An 18,576-nucleotide genomic window follows, 5' to 3' on the forward strand; every position below is an offset into this window, starting at 1 on the left:
GACTTATGACGACTTTGCCTTAATGTGGAGGATGCTTACATACATGCCATATTCATTACTGATTTGCAGACTGCCTCAAGTTGGTAGCATACACATCAATGATGGGATGCACAACACACATGATGGGATTCACTAGTGAAGAGCTAGGCAAAGCTAGGCATTACAAGGCAATTTAAAGATGATTTCTCATGATTACATGGATACAAAGGGATATTTGAGCAAGCCTTCCACTAAACACTTTAGAATGACTCAAAAAAAGCTTGTACTTATGTCTGGTAGTCCTTAAGTATTGTGATTAAGATTTTTAATCAAGCTTCTTCATCACAATACCTCAAGATTTTCGCTATGGTAGCTGGGGTATCCTCTGCTTTTTCAGTTGGTGTGAGAAGCTCCTTGCGTCATTTGAGAAACCCTCTTGTGAGTCTCTAGAGAACTTCAAGGCGACCTTCTCTATAGGAGGAATTAGAGCATCTCCCGTCTACTGTGGAAATTAAGGGAGGAAGCTACAGCCATGCTGGTGTTGCCATGGCTGCAGCATACACGAGAGCGAGAGCGAGAGCGAGAAGGAGACGCGCTCACAGTTGTGAATCGTTATCGAATTTATTGATCGATTGGTTACATTTATATAGTTATTGAGTTGTGCCTCTTCGTGTGTCCGTTCATTGCTCACATGCGTTCACACACATGCGGGCATTATAGCATTAATTCCTACACTCCCCCTTAATGCGAATGTCCGCATAAGGGTAAGTGAGAGCATGCTATGTGTCTAGTGATGTATGCATTATGAATTCATGTGTAATGCTATCTATCTTTACATCATGAGTGAAGAATTGAATGTGGTGAACAAGGTTAAAAAGTATATGAGTGTTGATGTCGATGTTGATGATGACGAAGACAACTTTAGGTACTCCATTGGAAATAATGATGTCGGTGATGCTTTATAGCCGCAACACTTTTGATTCTCTTTGTGAGCTTGAACCATCCATTGAGCTCTCCCCCTCAAGCACATAAAGGGAATGAAATGTAGTTGCATTTGTACATGTCAAAAGGAAATTAATATATGAGTATGAGTTGAATTATCATAAATATAGATGTGAAACGATGTTATTTACAAGTGTGTATGTACAATTAAGTTTAATTTGTCATCGCTCAGAGGCTGATTCGTTTTCAGCTTGTCGAAGATAATGTTTCAATTTGCCTCTTTGGGCATAGTTGTTTCCCTCTTGGGGATTCACAATTCCCTGTTTGGGTTGTGGTTTCATGCCACTTTGGGCGCATAGGGTGGACGATTATATCACCCATAATTTTGTTTTAATATCATACCTCGTGGGTGTGGCCAACACTCCAACGGGTTGATGCCTCTTTGGGCTAACTTTTCGGGTCTTATTTGTTTGCCCGGGTCTTATATTAGTGTCCATTGTAGGACGGACCTCTTTGGGTCTTTTTACGGGTCACTGCCCATTGGTAGGTCTTTGCCTTTCTGTGGGTCTTTGCCCATTTGTGTTGTTTATTTCTTTTTTGTTTGTTTCTTTTAATCATTATTATTATTATTTGAAAAGTTTTTTTATCATTTTTTTAAATATAAAATGTTGTGTGTGCACGCAAATAGCCTGAAAGAGTAGGCATGTTTGCGCTCACGAATAGCCTGAATGTTTAGGCATGTTCGTGATGTGAGTAAATTATTAAATAAAATTATTTTTATTGCTTACAAATAAAATATTAACTTTTGTTAAAGTTTATTGTTATTATTAATTTGTGTTATGTGTGATGCACGTGCAGGTGTGCCAACTTACTTGTTGCCGGTCAGGTACTTCCGAAGCTTGAGCCCACTTGAACATCGAATGTTTTGGGCTTGTGCGGCTCAGGGGCAGGCATTTTGGGCACCACGATGGTAAGCACACCGTCTTGGCAGGCCGCAGAGATGGCCTCCAAATTGACGTGGCTAGGCAGGTTGAACTTGCGCATGAACCTGCCCGCCGGCCTCTCCACGTGAACGTATTTAACGTCTGCCTCTTTGGCATCAATATTGTCTCGCTTCCTCTCCCCACTAATCTTCAAGACAGTGTCGTTTTCGATCTGGACCTTCACTTCTATGTTTCGGAGGCCCGGCACGTCCACCGGTGTACTCGCAGCCATGTCGTCTTCTCAGGTTTCCTTCGGGTTCATAGAGAACTGCCCGGACTCGGAAGTTAAAACGCGAGTGGACGAGGCGGATTCAGAGGTTTTGGTTGGCTTGCGAAGGTGGCGATGCTGAAGGCGGAAGCATGCAAGGCAGGCACCACAAGCACTCCAGGAAAGAGGCGATGATACCATGTGGAAATTAAGGGAGGAAGCTACAGCCATGCTGGTGTTGCCATGGCTGCAGCATACACGAGAGCGAGAGCGAGAGCGAGAAGGAGACGCGCTCACAGTTGTGAATCGTTATCGAATTTATTGATCGATTGGTTACATTTATATAGTTATTGAGTTGTGCCTCTTCGTGTGTCCGTTCATTGCTCACATGCGTTCACACACATGCGGGCATTATAGCATTAATTCCTACATCTACAACCTGTGGGAGGTGAAAAGGTGCAGTACAGTTGGTGACATCTTCGTGAAATGGCGGTCGGTTCTGTCGCTTTACCCTCAAATTTCACGCAAAATGGTTCACGGCTGCACAACCCAGAAGTTCAGTCGTCGTGGTGGAGTCCTACACATCGGCTACATACAACGGCGTGGCTTTTTGAAGGGGAGTCATGTTGAAGTTTTTTATCGCATGCAAATTGTGTAGCGGCACCTTCAATCGCAGCAGCAGCTACTTAACGTCCCTCAAATTGAGTCCATGATATATGGTGGCAACTCAGTTCTTGAGACTTCTCCTCTATACGATTGTGAATGGTTTAAGCGTGCGGGGAAAAGAGGATCTAAGCCTTCTCTTAAGCTCGCCCTATGGTGGCACCAGTAAGGAGGTGCAACGCATGGACGACCATGGTGATGTCATTGGCGATACAGTGAGAGTGGGAGATGAAGAATGAGTCGGTGAAGTGGTTGACAGAGAAGAGGGGAGAGATTGGTTATAGTGGTATCGATGATGGAGCTAAATATGGGGAGTTTGTGTTCTTCTTGCAAGTGCAAAGGGATTTTAAATCAATGAGAAAAGCCTGCGAGGCAAGCATGGCAGAGGTAGTGGTAGTGGTAGCATGTTAAGAAGGATCGTCAGATCCTGCAAGACTGCGTGAGATGCTTGCTTCTTTGAGTTGCCGAGAATGTCTGAGAACAGCAGAAATCAATGATGATGATGATGATCCAAGGTATTACTACCATGCAGTCGAGTGCCGATTAAGCTTCCTACTGGTAGTGCTACTGATATTGTGGCGTAGGAAGTTCACCGATATACTCAGCCAAGTTCCCAAGCAGCAGGTCGTCGGAGGTACATTATGCATGTCTGCGCCGGTTCTTGTATGGGCACCATATTGCAGGGAGCAAACTGGAAGCCCTGCGCCAGTTTTGTTATGGACACCAGCAGAGCAAACTAGTTGTGCAGAGAACACCTGGAGTAGCAAGGTCGGTCTTCTATCTCTCTCTCTCTCTCTCCCCGTCGCGCGCGCGCTCTCTCTCTCTCTCTCTCTCTGTCCATGCCATGGCTAAAAAAGGGGGGCCCAAGCTCGTCCCCCATCAGCGCTAGCGCTAATGGGGGCCGAGCTTGGTCCCCCCCCTTTTTGTTTACTGATTAACAGAGCGAAGCTCAGCTGCTCACGCCACTAATCAAAAGAAAGAAGAGTTAAAAGCTGCCCTAGTGCCTCGCTTCAATTTGACTCATGAGCAAGCTGATGATCCGCAGCCTTTAGCCCTACGATAGAAAGACATCACACATAGCAATCGTATAATAAGCTGGCACGTATATGTATGTATTTTTGTGTCCGCATATGACGGAGGGAAAGGAACTTGAAGCAGGGATCTCTCTCTCTCTCTCTCTCTCTCTCCCCGTCGCGCTGTCTCTCTATCCATGGCATAGCTAAGAAAGGGGGGACCAAGCTCGGCCTCCATCAGCGAGGGAATGGAACTCGAAGCAGGGATCTCTCTCTCTCTCTCTCCAGGGGGGACCAAGCTACGGGGAGAGAGAGAGAGAGATCCCTGCTTCAAGAGAGAGATCCCTGCTTCAAGTTCCATTCCCTCGCTGATGGGGGCCGAGCTCGGTCCCCCCTTTCTTAGCTATGCCATGGATAGAGAGAGAGCGCGACGGGGAGAGAGAGAGAGAGAGAGAGCTTGGTCCCCCCTTTCTTAGCCATGCCATGGATAGAGATCCCTAGCACTGATGAGGGTCGACGGGGGGAGAGAGAGAGATCCCTAGCACTGATGAGGGTCGAGCTTGGTCCCCCTTTTATAGCCATGCCATGGATAGAGAGAGAGCGCGACGGGGAGAGGGAGAGAGATCCCTGGTTCAAGCTCCGTCATATGTGCACACAAAAAATACATATATATCCGTGTGTTGAAGGCCTCCATATATAGACTGTTGGCCAGCTTATATGATTGCTATGTGCTCGGCCCCCATCAGCGCTGGCGCAGCTTGGCCCCCCTTTCTTAGCCATGCCATGAATAGAGAGAGAGCGCAACGGGGAGAGAGAGAGAGAGAGAGAGAGCAAAGCTAAATGGCCAAAGCTAACAGCAGACGCATATGTATGTATTTTGGTGTGCGCATGTGATGGAGGGAATGGAACTTGAAGCAGGGATCTCTCTCTCTCTCTCTCTCTGGACGTTAATTCAATCAGACTAGAAAAAGGTAAACAAACACCCATAGTCGTGGAAAAGGATAAAATGTGTCTCAAAGAGAGGTTTGAAGAATTAATCCTCTGGTCATGCGCATCTGCAAGACTGGCCTTGAGGGTGCATATGCTTTTGCGAGCAGGGTATCTATGCTTAAGTGGGGGGCCATCTCATCTATTGGTTTGATATATGAATGAATGTTGTTGTATATGGGAAATGAAGAGACAAAGGAAGGTCTCATCTTCAAGAACATACTCCCTTAGATCCATTTCACGGGCTACTACTAATGTTACAAGGACAGTCTCCCATGTTATAGGCGCACATTTCGATGACGAGACGAGCTTGCAACTCCTCACCGAGATGCCAATCAAGAGGTTATATAGAGTGTGGGTACTACCGAGGTTATTTCTTGAGGAGAGGGCCATAAGGAGCAAGAAAGGGTAATGGGTCTTGATGTTGGATTGGAGGTGGCTACAATAAATAAAGGTATGGGTGTGCATGAGGGTTTACGGAATAATGAGGTTGATGCAGAGATAGGAAAAATTTTGCTTGAAAGAGGAATTGAAGTGAAGTTGGTGGATGAGATCTTGAAGGGCTGTATCATAAAGCGCACCACACCTCCACCATTACTGCCATTATGTCGTCTTGTACGCCACAAGGCCATACGTATAGCCAAGGAGAAAGTTGAGGTGCTTCGTGAGGTGTTTGATTATCCTAGTTACTCTGCCAATCTATCTCCCCCTTTCCTTGTCTCACTTAGACGACCAGGAAGCTCTAAGGATAACTCAACTTAACCGTGCTGTATGGAGCCCTACTTGGAGTGGATTGAGTGATGAGTTTGATAACTCTTTGCCACTGGAGTGGGAGGATCTCAAAGGATACAAATACCTAGTGTGGGATGGAAAGCACATGGTGAAAACTTGGATGTCTCGCATCAGAGAAGGTAAATGCATTTGGTTTATTGTAAAGACTTAATTGCATTCATGCTCTCCCAGATTATTATTCTTGTTGTTTTGAAGGCAATGGGAAACATCAGGAGAGCAATATACACATTCCATGTCACTTTATGGATGTGGCAAAAGGTAAGGAAGGAGAGTTACTTCCAGCCTTAAAGGCAACAAATAGGTAATTTTAAGGAGTTTATATATTTACACTCTAAAGGATATAGTGGCTTTTTATTGTGATGCATACTCTGCTTGTATTTAAAGGATTGCAAGGGCTCATGTGAGGAATTCCCTTGCACATGAAGTATTCTTGTTTCAAAAATTTGGGCAAGTTAATAAGGCATCGCTGTTAGACCAGCTCACAAAAGAAGAAAAATGGTGGGCTGAGTTGCAAATGCTTGTTGAGCATCGTAGTCATGATCCATGGTATAATGCACCTGCCAACAGTTATTGCAACTCTTGTGTGGAAGGTAATATTTGTAAAAAGATTTTGCATTCGTATTGTTTATGTGTAGTTCTTACATTTTTATGAGATATTTTTCCATTGGCTTGTAGGATGAAATAGATAAGTCAAAGAAAAAAGCCATTGCAGGATTGGACAAAGATGCTTTAGGGGAAGATGCATATAAGAAAAGATGTGACAAAGTAACGCAAGTTGTAGGTGTGCATTACCGTGACAACACACACAAGATGTTGAATGTGTCCAATCCAAACAATGGGGATGGCTTCTTCAAGATTTTATATGATTACGATTGGTCACTTTAGAGCGGTCCACCCTCAAAGGATAAACTTCTTGTCCTTGCACAATCACGCCTTTCAACACAAAGGTGAGTTTTACTTGTTAGGCATCCTTTGTACATCAACAAGTATTTATTTCATACATAATTAAAATGTGATTGTAGAAAACACGAGGTACTACACATGATTATATCATCCCAAGTCATAGATGAAGCATATGTGGAAAGATTTTCAACTGTCCCTAAACTCAGGACATATTTGAAAAAAGAGACCTATTGGCAATATATGCTTTCCGAGGCCGAAACTATCTTCAATGATCTATCTTCATAGGGTTTGGAGTTGCCTGAGGGTTTTGTAGACTTCTACTACTCTTTCACAGACATGCATCTTAATATGGCCTTCTTAGATTTAGTAAATGATATAAACCTGCACAAGATGCTACCAAGCAACCAGAGTTGAGACAATCAGTCATGTGTTTGATATACAAGTATACTTTTCATTGTCTTTTATTTATCATGTAAAGGCCTTAACAATATCATGTGATTATATCATGCCTTAAACTGTTGTGGGAGCATACTTCGTAGGTGGCTATTTTTTATGGAGCTTAAATTAAAAAGAAAGAAGACTTTGTCAAATTTTGTATGAAAGTTTATGGCCTTCATTGCATAAATGTATTATATGTATAACAATAAGTTTTCAAATGCTCACTAAGTTTTTCTCAATGACTAAGTGTAGGTGGGTACGAGTTTTGGCTACTCAAGGGACATTTAATGTTTTGCCTAAAAAAATACAATCTTGGAGTAGGCCAAATTCAGAGGGGAGTATGTACCCTTCACGCTTTTTGGAGAGAAGTATTGCAAGGTGGGAGTTTAATCGATGTCCTTGGTGGTTAGACTATCCCCTCGATACACGACCAGAATCTGAGGAGGAGTTATACGAATGTGAGTTAATGACAAATCTTGTGGCTTGCATTATAGGGTCTTCTAATCTACATCTATCATTTGTATATGGCCTAATAAATTTAGATTCACAATAGTGTTTATGTCAAATGTGGAGAATAGGAATGAGGATGTGACTTCGTGTGTGTCATTATTGTTTGAGCAAGGGTCTGCAGCAACAAGTAAACAAAAAGAAGGTACTATATACAAACTTGGACATTGTTTTGTGTCTTTTGTAAGTTAAATTAAAATACAAACATCTTGATATTTCATTATTGGTAGTGCATGAACATGGCTCACCATCACAAAGGGAGCGTCATAGCAAATACAAACTTGGCTTTGGGACACAACAACATGCACAACATAAGGGTACTATGATATACTATGTTTTGATTCCTTGGTCATATGTAGAGTTTTCCTATTTTGTGATTGTTGTGAATCTTCACTATGAATGAATAGGGAACAGGACATATATTGATATCATGTCACTTGATGTGCATGACTTGTTTAAAGAGCCTGGCCACACTATGTGAGTATTTCTCCTTTGAATTTTTTTATCAATGTCTAAGTTTTATGTGTGATAATTGGTTGTTTTATGCCTTAAGAATTTCATCTTGGCTTAGCAAAATCAATGTTTGTGGGCTTTCTTACCAAGGAACGCCTTCCAAGGAGGTTGCTAGTCTTGCGTGGGCTGATTTTCCAACAGGGTTGGCAGTAAAATGTGCATCGCCTACAGCTAGCCTGGAGTGGAATGTTTTCCATTCTAATCTTCTTTAGCTTCATCGCATTTGGTAGGGACCTTCCTTGCAGATGAGGGATGGTACATTACCCTCAGTCTTGGTAGACATTTACCCATCATAGCGAAGCATGCTAGAAAAAATGGTTTAGCATTGCATAAAACACAGACGCTTATATTAGATGATGGATACCTTGATGAGGAGGATGGAGAGGAGGTATGTTTGTTGTTATTTTTTTAGTTACAATTCATGGTGTTACGAATAAAGTTTATTTATGAGAAACATAACAATTCCATGTCTCACAGATTATAGATGGAGTCATTGGTCTTTTCTATCGAAAAGGTTGTTCTATTCCTTACATGCGTTGCAAGTTGGGTGCAAGGGAGTCTCTTCAAAGTGCTTTCCTTCCAAAATCAATGTGTTGTGTGAGACTCCAGACGACGCGAGTAGGGAGGATTGCACAACATGGGCAAGGCATTATGTTTGAGGAGGAGCTAATGGTGGCTAGCTTTTCGTTAGGTATGGGAACAAAACTAGTGCTTGTACCATAATTGTAAAAACTTATGTTAAATACATTCTCTAAGTTTATGTTGGTTGCAATTAGGTGGTTGTTGACCACCTTCACTGATCGCATGGATGGTGTGCTTGATATTTTCTATGGATGCGGGAGGTTGGGATTGCCATTGCAATGATAGTGACATAGTTTTGGTTGACACAATGTTACAAGACTTGCCTTGTGGGCCCTCTCACACATAGCGATCTTGGGATGGATCTTGGTAACGGTCTAAAAACTCTTCTAGATCTCATATTTTGTTTTCTATTTTGGTTTCGTATGACACATTGAGATTCTTTTCTTTCATGGTAAGGTGGCACAAGATCTTTTTTGCATTTGTGGAGAGTGAGTGGTTTGAGAACTCCAAGGTAGTTGGGCATAAATCACATCTCAAAAATGAGGGTCTACCAATGGGCACCTACATAATAGCTCTACCATAGTGAACTAAGCCTAGGTTTTCTCATGTGGAGAGGGACACGTGAAAGAGGCCAAAAGGTTGCCATGTTAATTCTAAGGCCTCAAACCAACTTCAACACACATGTAGATGACACATAGAAGTTCTCTTAAGTGGTGTTTTCTACAAGTATTTACTAGTACTTGACCCACGCGTTGTTGCGGCCTACACACTCCCTCTTGGCATTACACTGCTACCATGTGGCACATGGCTAGAGAGGAGCTCTTGGACCTAGCGCATGGTAGATATTGGATTATTTTCCCACATTGCTAGTCGAGCAGCTATGCCGCCTTCAAAAGAGAGAGCATGTGGCAGGAGAGAGCACGCAAGTCATGGAACTGTGCGTAGAAACAAAACTCATAAATCACCTTGAAATAGTATTTCAATTGCCCTATGTACCAACTTGTGAGCTTATATTCGAATATGAGTGACTATATGTGTGAATACACTCATAGTGTATTCACACATATAGTCACTCATATTCGAATATAAGCTCACAAGTTGGTACATCTCACACTCATAGTGTGAGATGTGCATATGTTTTGTTAGGATGGACACTACTATAAATATGTATGTGTACATGTGTGTGGGTTCACATATCTCTCTCGCTCTATCTTTTCATGTGTGTAGGTTCATGCCTCTCTCTCTCTCTCTCTCTCTCTCTCTCTCTCTCTCACACACACACACACACGTATGCACCAGCATGTGCAGCCTCTCTCTCACACACACTCTCTTGCATGCTACTACAGGTATAGACCCTTGCGCTTAGGCAATGTGTGTGTGTGTGTGTGTGTGTGTGTGTGTGTGTGTGTGTGTGTACACACACACATGACGTGGATATGTATGTGTGTATATGTATGCATGTGTGTCAACTATGTGCACACCAATTGCACGTGCATGCGAGTGTGTGTGTGTCTTTATGTATCGATAGTGTGTGTGCACATGTCTATGTAAGTGCACCATCAAGTAGTAAAGCCTTAACGAAAGTGGCTCATGCTAGCCTCACGCTAAAATTGTGTGTGTCGACTGTGTCAACTCTGTGTACACATGTGTACAATTGTGTGTATCATCCCATATGTGTGTGTGCACGTGCGCTTGCATCGATGTGTATGCACGTGTATATCTCTATGCGCATGTATGCAAGAGAGTGTGGGTGTGCATCTATGTGCTTGTGTGTGTGTATGTATATGCATGTGTGTGTGTACATGTGTACATGTGTGTGTGCATGTGTGTGCATGCATACGTGCATGTGTGTGTGTTTTCACACTCAAGTGTATGCATGCATGTGCATGTGCATGTGCATGTGTATATATGTGTGTTGTGCGTGCGTGCGTGTGTGTGTGTGTGTGTGTGTGTGTGTGTGTGTGTGTGGGTGCAAGCATGCAAGTGTGTGTGTGTGTATATGTTTGTATGCATTTATGTGCATGCACATAAATGCATGTGTGTAGGTGTGTGTGCATGTATGTGCCAATTCTATGTGCACATGCAAGTGTGTAGGTGTGTGTGCATGCATATGCATTTATGTGTCAATTCTATGTGCACATGCAAGTGTGTGTAATTGTGCATGTGTTCATTCTGTATGTTTATGTATGTGCACACACATGGAAGTGTATGTGTGTATATGTGTGCATGTGTGTGTCGAGTGTGTGTGCGTACGTGTGTATATGAGTGTGTGTGCCTTTATGTGTCAATAGTGTGTATGCACACATGTCTATGTGAGTGCACCTTTATGTATTGAAGCCTTAATGAAAGCGGCTCTCATGTTACCCTCACGCGTTGAGACTATGTGTGTATCAACTTTGTGTGTACACGTGTATGATGGTGCGTGGTGACAAAATCACATGTGTGCATTCAGCACTATATTTATACTTGTGTGTGCACGTGTGTATGTGTGCATATGTGTGCCTGTGTGTGGATGCACATGTGTATATACATGCATTTGTGTATGTGTGTATGTGTACATGTATGCTTATATGTGTGCATGCATACGTGCATATGTATGTGTGTGTGTGTGTGTGCACTATAACCTCTATGGGGACGCCCATTATTTTATTTCAGGATATTTTATTTTGGATGCATCTTTTATTTATATCATTTACCAAAATTGATCTATTTAATCAACCTATGTGCGCTAGTATGATGTCTACCAGGATTAATGTGTTAATGAGCTATGTGCACTGGTATGATATAGTCAGGATTAATGTGTCTAATCAATTGTGTGCAATGACTAATATTATTTTGGATGAAGGCAAGGAATGAGTGGTAGATTATGTATTAATCGTGGGTGGAACATGTGTTAATCGTGGGTGGAACATGTGTCGGACTACTATGGGATATTTTGGAAGACATGTGAACACCTTTTACAGTTTCATATTTAGGCATCGATATTTTTGTAAGGCTAAGGCCTCATACCTTTGTACATACCAAATAGTATTTTATACTTCTGGTAGGCCCAAGACTTTATATTAATGCTTGCTATATTGTTGTAGAGCTTGCACTCTCATAAACTTAAAAGCACTTACGCTTTATTTTTGGAATTATCTTTTTGGAAAGCAAGCGCTTTTTCTAATACATATAAATATGGGTGAGTGGTACAAGGACCACATTATGTGTACATTCTTAAACAAATAGTTATTTTTATTAATCCAAACAGCCCACAAAAATTTAGCATGTATGACACTCCAAAGATCAACAGAGCATTTAATTTGTGTCCAAGAAGGATTTCCTACCAAGTCAGATCCCAGTTCTGCACAGGATATACACACTAGTTCAAAAACTTAATAGCTTTTGTGTTGTGGGCACACCCTATAAACAGATGTTCAATCATTTCCGATGCGTTGGTACACCTTGGCAATAAACCATTTCCAAATCCCAATCTCTGAGCTCGAGAATTAGTCCATAGGGCTTTGTGAGCAATCAGCCATAACAAGTAGGATTTTTTGGTGGGATGAAAGGTGACCAAATTTTTTGAATTTAAACCCCCAACTGTTCTTTGTCCCAGAGAGAAGATTCCATCTATTGTTCAGCTTGCAATGGAGTGGCGGGTCTTGGGGAGGGAGAGAAGGAATTGGCAATAGATTGTGTTTGGAGTGGCGAGTCTTGGGGACGGAGAGAAGGAATTGGCAATAGATTATGTTTGGACTTCCAAGAAAATGCTTTATGAGTAAGAGAACCTCTGAGTTGTATCAGCGCCAGTCTGTCGACAGGCCAAATTTGCATTCTACTCTGAATTAGGAATAGGTCTTCCTCTGACAGTCTGTAGAGAATTTTGAGTTCTTGTTCTGAAAGCCACATGCGTTCTTGCACCAAATATCATCCCAGATCTAAATGCCCTTCTTGTGTAGCTTAAACGCTTGTTTATGCAATTCTACAAAGATATTATTGGATAGCATTGAAAAAAACTAGATGGAATCCAGATTCTTGATATTACTATGCAGAATGATTTCTGGTTTGCATATGTTCCAAGCTTGCCATATTGCTTTCGCACCCATGGGCTACCCTTGGCTTGATGCTTACAGGGCTGAAGAAGAGCGTTATCAACGGAAGTTTTTTCCACTGAGGGAACTCTGTATGAATTTATCCAAGTTACAGCTTAAAAGGACATGATGAAACTTTGGACAATCCAATTGGCTGCCATGCAGTCAGCAAAGTTTGATATGCCACCCTATTTTTTGGGTCTAGTGCATACATTCCAAGCAACTTTAGAAATTTTGGCTTCCTCTACATTTCCCAACCATAGGAAGTTTCTGCATAGTTTCTCCAACTACTTTGCCAACAGGACAAAAAGTAGGCAGTGGGGAAGAGGATATGCTTTAGTACTACAATTCTGCCAGCCAGATTGTGTTGCATACTAGACCATTTTCTAAATTTGTTTTGAACTTTGTCCAGAACCCATGACCATCTTTGATGCATAGTCACTTCGAACCCCATTGGGATCCCAGGGAGCTTGAATATTTGTCCTTTCCTGTAGAACTGTACATCCTTGATCCAACAACCAGTGTGGCGGCTCTAAAAGCATAGTTCTTATCCCTGATTTTGAGTGATTAATAATTGATCCTAACTACATGCATTTTCAAAATGTATGAGTTGAGGCCAAATCATTATGTATGAGACCATTCCTATCATCAACAAATTGTTGAAGACAAGTTTGGCTATCATTCGGCAGATATATTCCTTGCGTCTGTCCATCTTCCATAGCCTTGTGTACCAACCATCCTAGTGCTGCAATGGCAAAGAGTAGTGGGGCAAGAGGACAACCCTGTCTAATAGATCTGCATAGCTCAAATGGCTCTGTAGGATTACCATTAACTGTGACCTTGGCCCTAGCATTACCAAAAAGGACGTACCATTTTGATGAAGTTAGGCCCCAAACCCATGTCTTTGAGGGATTGTAGAACAAAATCCCATTCTAGTCTGTCGTAAGCTTTGTCAAAGTCAATCTTGAAGAATATAAAGTCTTGTTGGGTCTTCTGTGGGCATGTTTGGCTCCTTCCCATAGGGTAATAATGGCATCCATAATGTAAACCCTTTTTGTTTTGGTCTTATCCACTCTTGCAGCAGATGTCAAAATAATCTCCTCGTCACTAGAGCTTTGGCATAAATTTTATAGGCTGTGGAGAGCATGGTGATTGGTGCGCCAGTTAGATATATCTTCTTTGGAACCTCTCTTATGAATAAGTTTGATGACCCCTTTGTTTATGGATAGTGGAAGAGCACCAAATCTGATAGATTCTTTCTAAACCTCAAGAAGGGGAGTAATGTTAACCACTCTTGCTAACATTACCTTTTGCGTGGCTACACTCTTTGTAATCTATCTTTTGTAACTGCTCAATACACTTATCGTATAAGAGACATGAGATGACGAGCTTATGGCTTGTGTAATGCCAGTCATGAGGAATAGTTGTACATAGAGCTAGAAAGACTAGGAAGACTAGTTTTGGGCCCCCAATTGTAAATGGCGGCCGGCCATTGTAACTATGAGCTCTTGTATATAAGTCATTTTAAAAAATATGAAAAGGTACAATCCCATTAGATTCATTGGAGCTTGCCTCTTCTCTCTCTCTCTCTCTCTTTGAGCTTGTGGTGTATGTTAGCTTGTGTTTTGATTGCTTCCATGCCTGATTGTCAATGTAAGTAAGTAGGGATGGTAATGCTCTCATGGCTTTTATTCTCTCTTTGCTATCTATCAAGTCCCTTTGCATGCTTCTTTCATGAGGTGAAGGTTGAGCTCTCCATAGCTCCCTCCTTCTTGCTCACTACCTAGCCATTGAATGTCTTCTTGGGTGACACAAGAAGAGGTTGAGTGAGCCCCTAGCGGCTTCACATCGAGGAGTTAACCCTCTTCGGGTTGGCTAAGTGCAACTCTCTAGACTCGACCCTTGCATGTATCTCTCTTCTCTTCTCTTTCCTTCCTATGTGCAAGGTAGCATGTTATCCTTAACAAGTAATCAGGAAATGCTTGAAGGATTTGAAGAACTCTGTGGGAAAAACGTCAAGCCCGGGGCTCTTACCATTTTTCATGGTCATAATTGCTTCTTCCAGCTTCCCACAAGTGAGGTCAACTTCTAGAGTTCCAGCCAAATGCTGAGTGACCATTTTTCTTCTACATTTTGTAGTAGTCTGCATAGCTTTAAATCTTTCTTATGATGGGGTTTTTCTAAAAGTGAAAGTATCAGAAAAGTGCTCCTTGATAATTTCAAGATTCTTAGCTATAGATTTTGCACAAACTCCATTTTTTATTCTTGAGCATAGGAATGTAATCTATTGTTGCCTTCTTTTTTAGAATGTTGAACATCTCCTTAGAAGGTCTGTCCAGCATCCCTACGCCCACCATTCCCTAAAGAACAATTTAAAGTGTTGGCACTGTATCTCGTCTTCTTTTTTTAACTGCTCTCTTACTGAAATCAGACTGTCTTCGAGATGCAGCCAGCCTTGACTTATTCTCTGGTCAAGAGATTGAAGATCACCGAATTTTTGATGCCTTCTATCAGCCCTGATTTTGATCACTTCCTTTTAAATGCCAATAATCAATTTTTGAGAGTCTCTCATAGCTTGGCTCCAAGCTTTAGAAGGGGAGGAAAATGTATTGAAGTTCGTAATCCATATTAGTTCCAGATTGTTTCGAACAGTTGGGAATTGGAACAGATTGGGGTCTGTATGGAACCCCACTGACCTAACTTTTTGGGTCCCTTGGGAGAAAGAACAGAGGATTGGATAGTGGTCTGTGGATAGTGGTCTGAGAGGGTTATGCTATATTGAGCTTTCACTTTAGTGTTTAAGAAGTTATTACATATGGCTGATTAAGAGTAGCAACGATCAAATCTAGCCTTTCTCAGTTGATTTCCTTGCCTACTATTGCCCCATGTGAAGTCATGGTCACATGCCATATCATGAAGGGAATGATTGCCCTTCAGATCTAGCCAGCATGTCCTTTCTGCACCTCTGACAGTTTGTCTCAAATTTAGGAGCCTATCTTGAGGTGATTCCACCATCTTAAATTCCCCTACAATGATGATAGGGTCCACAAAATGCATTAAAGATTCTCAAAGTTCTGCCTGCTGGACCCGTGGCATATGCTAGGACCAATGTAAACTTGCGGTCATGATGTTGCAAATGAATAACGACCCACCTATTTTGGGAGTCTATCTCATGGTTCAGATAAAAAGGCATCCATGAATTGTGAAGTCCTATAGAAGTACCTCCCCCACCCTAGACATGGTTGGAGCTAAACCAGTTGTGATGTTTGGAGACTAGTTCCAGGTTTTTTTGAAGAAGTTGTCGTGCAGCCTTGACTTCTTGCAGACAAATTATGACAGCTTGAAGGTTGATTTGGGTCATCCAATTTTTATAGTCCTGGCTCTATTGACATAAGTTAAACCTTTAGTGTTATAGGATAAAATATTGAATTCTGATTTTTAGGGGGGGATTAGATGACTCTTGAGATATCTTCTCTATGGGGACCAAGGACACCATTCCACCTACCGGGGATTGCCTTCTTTTCACTGCTACAGGGTCGGTCTTAGGATGACTACTGTTCCTCATGGTTTGTTTTCCCCTTCTACCCACATACTGAAATCCTTGACTATCTTCTTTTTTGGACCGTCTGCTGAGCTGGATCTGGGGGCAGTTGGCGGAAACTTGATTGGGCAGTTTCTAATAAAATGATCCTTTGAACCACAATGAAAACAGGTATTGAGCACATTCTTAAACACAAGGGTTTGGTCTAATACAATATCTAATCCAACATTGATGGTGGCAAGAGAAGACGAGAGCTCCTTGCTCAAATCAATTTCAACCAAAGCTTAGGGGTGCCATCTGGGGTTCAGCCCAGCATTCACTCTAACCCCCAAAAGTCTTCCTACCGGTTCCAAAAGCAATTTAATAAGCGGATGAAGGTGGAAAGGGAGGTTGGGAACCTCTACCCAGACGGGGCACAGAGAACGTTTGGCCCTCTGAGAGAAAATTCAGGGGACCATGGAAAGAGAGAAAGGGGAATTCCTGAGGACCCACTTGTCCTGCCCCCAATGCGTTAAGTGCCATACCCTCCCTCCTCTCTGAATAGGAAACAAAAATAGTTATTTGGCAAATACTGAGTATGCTTAACTATCAGGCCACGAGAGAACCAACTATTTCTAATCCAAGATTTTAAAACTTCCGCTTGGGGTCTTGGTCCAAAGCACACAGCCCAATAAGTGCTGTGGACTGGTAAGTCCTCTGCCACTCTTGAACAAGGTTTGCAACAAGAAGAGTGACCGAGATCTTACCGTTTTTGTCTGTTGTAGCTTCTCCTCCAGTAGATCCATTACTTTCGGTCGGATAATGTTGGGGTCGAGGTCAATGTTGGCTCCTCTCGGCTTTTTCATGAGGGCGGCCTTCAATTGCAGCATCTCCTTCTCTGTCAGATAGTGGAATCAGTCTCCAGGGATTTCTTCTTTTTGAAGCGTTTGTGTTGGGGCCCTCTGACTGCTCCATGTCTATACAGAGCCTCTGTCGGAGGAGAAGAATGAAGCTATCCGGCAGAGTAGGAAAGAGCAAGGGTGAAAAGAGCCTATTTTCGTGAAAGGAAATGTGCGCCAAGTGTGTGGGCTGAGCGGGAGAGTCACCAAAAAAGGGGGCAGTTTGCATGATGCCCACATGGCTCACATGCGGGAAGAGGGATCCCGAGGAGCGCCTCCCTCCTTCATGATTGACTGTAGGTGGGGCGGCATAACGAGAGTGCCAGATCTAGTTGAATCCATCCGGTTCCATCCTATTTGCCTGCATGTTGATGGGACTGATGTGCTGCTCCCCATGGCTATGTAACTGCTGCACGGCGATGACTGGTTGCGAACTAGCATTTGTTCTCGAAGTTCCCACCTAGTTAATTTGTGGTCCCTCTGGCCTAGCGGCCATGGGGAAGTCCTAGCCTCGACTCAGCCAGGAACTAAACGAGAGGGCACGTGGAGAAACGATGAGAGAGATAGTGTAAACCCTAGGATTGATCTGCCGTACATTCATAGACCAGAGCGTTTGCTCTCAATTTTCCATTCATAAAGGAAAATGTATGTCTATGTATCAAAAATCTGTGTGTAAACCAAAACCTTTTTCAAAAACCACTCTGTTTAAACCAAAACCACCCTTCCCCTTCCAAAAACCACCCTCCGCAATCTTCAACCCCTCAAAGATCAAGCACTATGGATGGAAACATTATGGATGGAAAGAGCATTAGATGAGGATCATTTCTCTAATTTCAGATTTTTATGAGCTCTCCAATCCACAAAATCCATAACACGGACAGTAATGCGGATGGATTTCTTTCTTTTTCCTTCTCTCCCTCTCTTTGCTACGCCCATAATATTTATATATATCCTTCTCTCCCTCTCTTTTTTTTTCCTTCTCTCCCTCTCTTTGCTACGACCATAATATTTATATATATCCTAGCTCACCGATCAGCGCTAACTTAAATTCAACCATTCAAATTTGTTTAGCGCTCTCCTCCTTTTCGCGATTACAGCCCGCAGCCTTCATTTTCTCTCTCTTCTCCTTACACCTAATTTTCCTCTTTTTTTTCTATAGCAAGCTTACTTTTAAAGCTTCCTTTATTTAACACTAGTTTGGTACCAAAAAAGGACACTTAAGTGTCCTTTTTCGGACGATGCAAATAAAATGCTACTTGCGCTAGGAAAGACATATTCAAAATCCCTCTTGAGGAGTTCGAATATGTGACCTAATGTGTCTTTAAAAAATGTAACCTTGCAATTTGGATGCTGGCACGATAAGGAATTACACCCATAAATAGGACTTGCATGAGACTGCAACTCAGGTTTGAGAAAACCGCCTTATAAGCTTAGAGAAAAAAATCACTAAGCCCCGTGTATTTCATATTTGTGTCAAAGATTTTGCCAAGTTTCACATGAAATAAAATTCAATTGAGAGTGTCTAAAATAGTAGGAAGTTGTGTGTGTTTGATACACCACTTTTTAGCATCCAT

General features: G+C 42.2%; 1 pseudogene; it reads right to left on the reverse strand.

The window, feature by feature from the left end:
- Window positions 1-1,768: 1,768 nt before the first annotated feature.
- Window positions 1,769-16,993, reverse strand: LOC147624480 (17.7 kDa class II heat shock protein pseudogene; annotated as a pseudogene).
- Between the last annotated feature and the right edge of the window lie 1,583 nt (window positions 16,994-18,576).

Source organism: Cibotium barometz, chromosome 25 (genome assembly GCF_041138505.1).
Source record: "Cibotium barometz isolate CiBa-2024 chromosome 25, ASM4113850v1, whole genome shotgun sequence".
Lineage (NCBI taxonomy): Eukaryota > Viridiplantae > Streptophyta > Polypodiopsida > Cyatheales > Cibotiaceae > Cibotium > Cibotium barometz.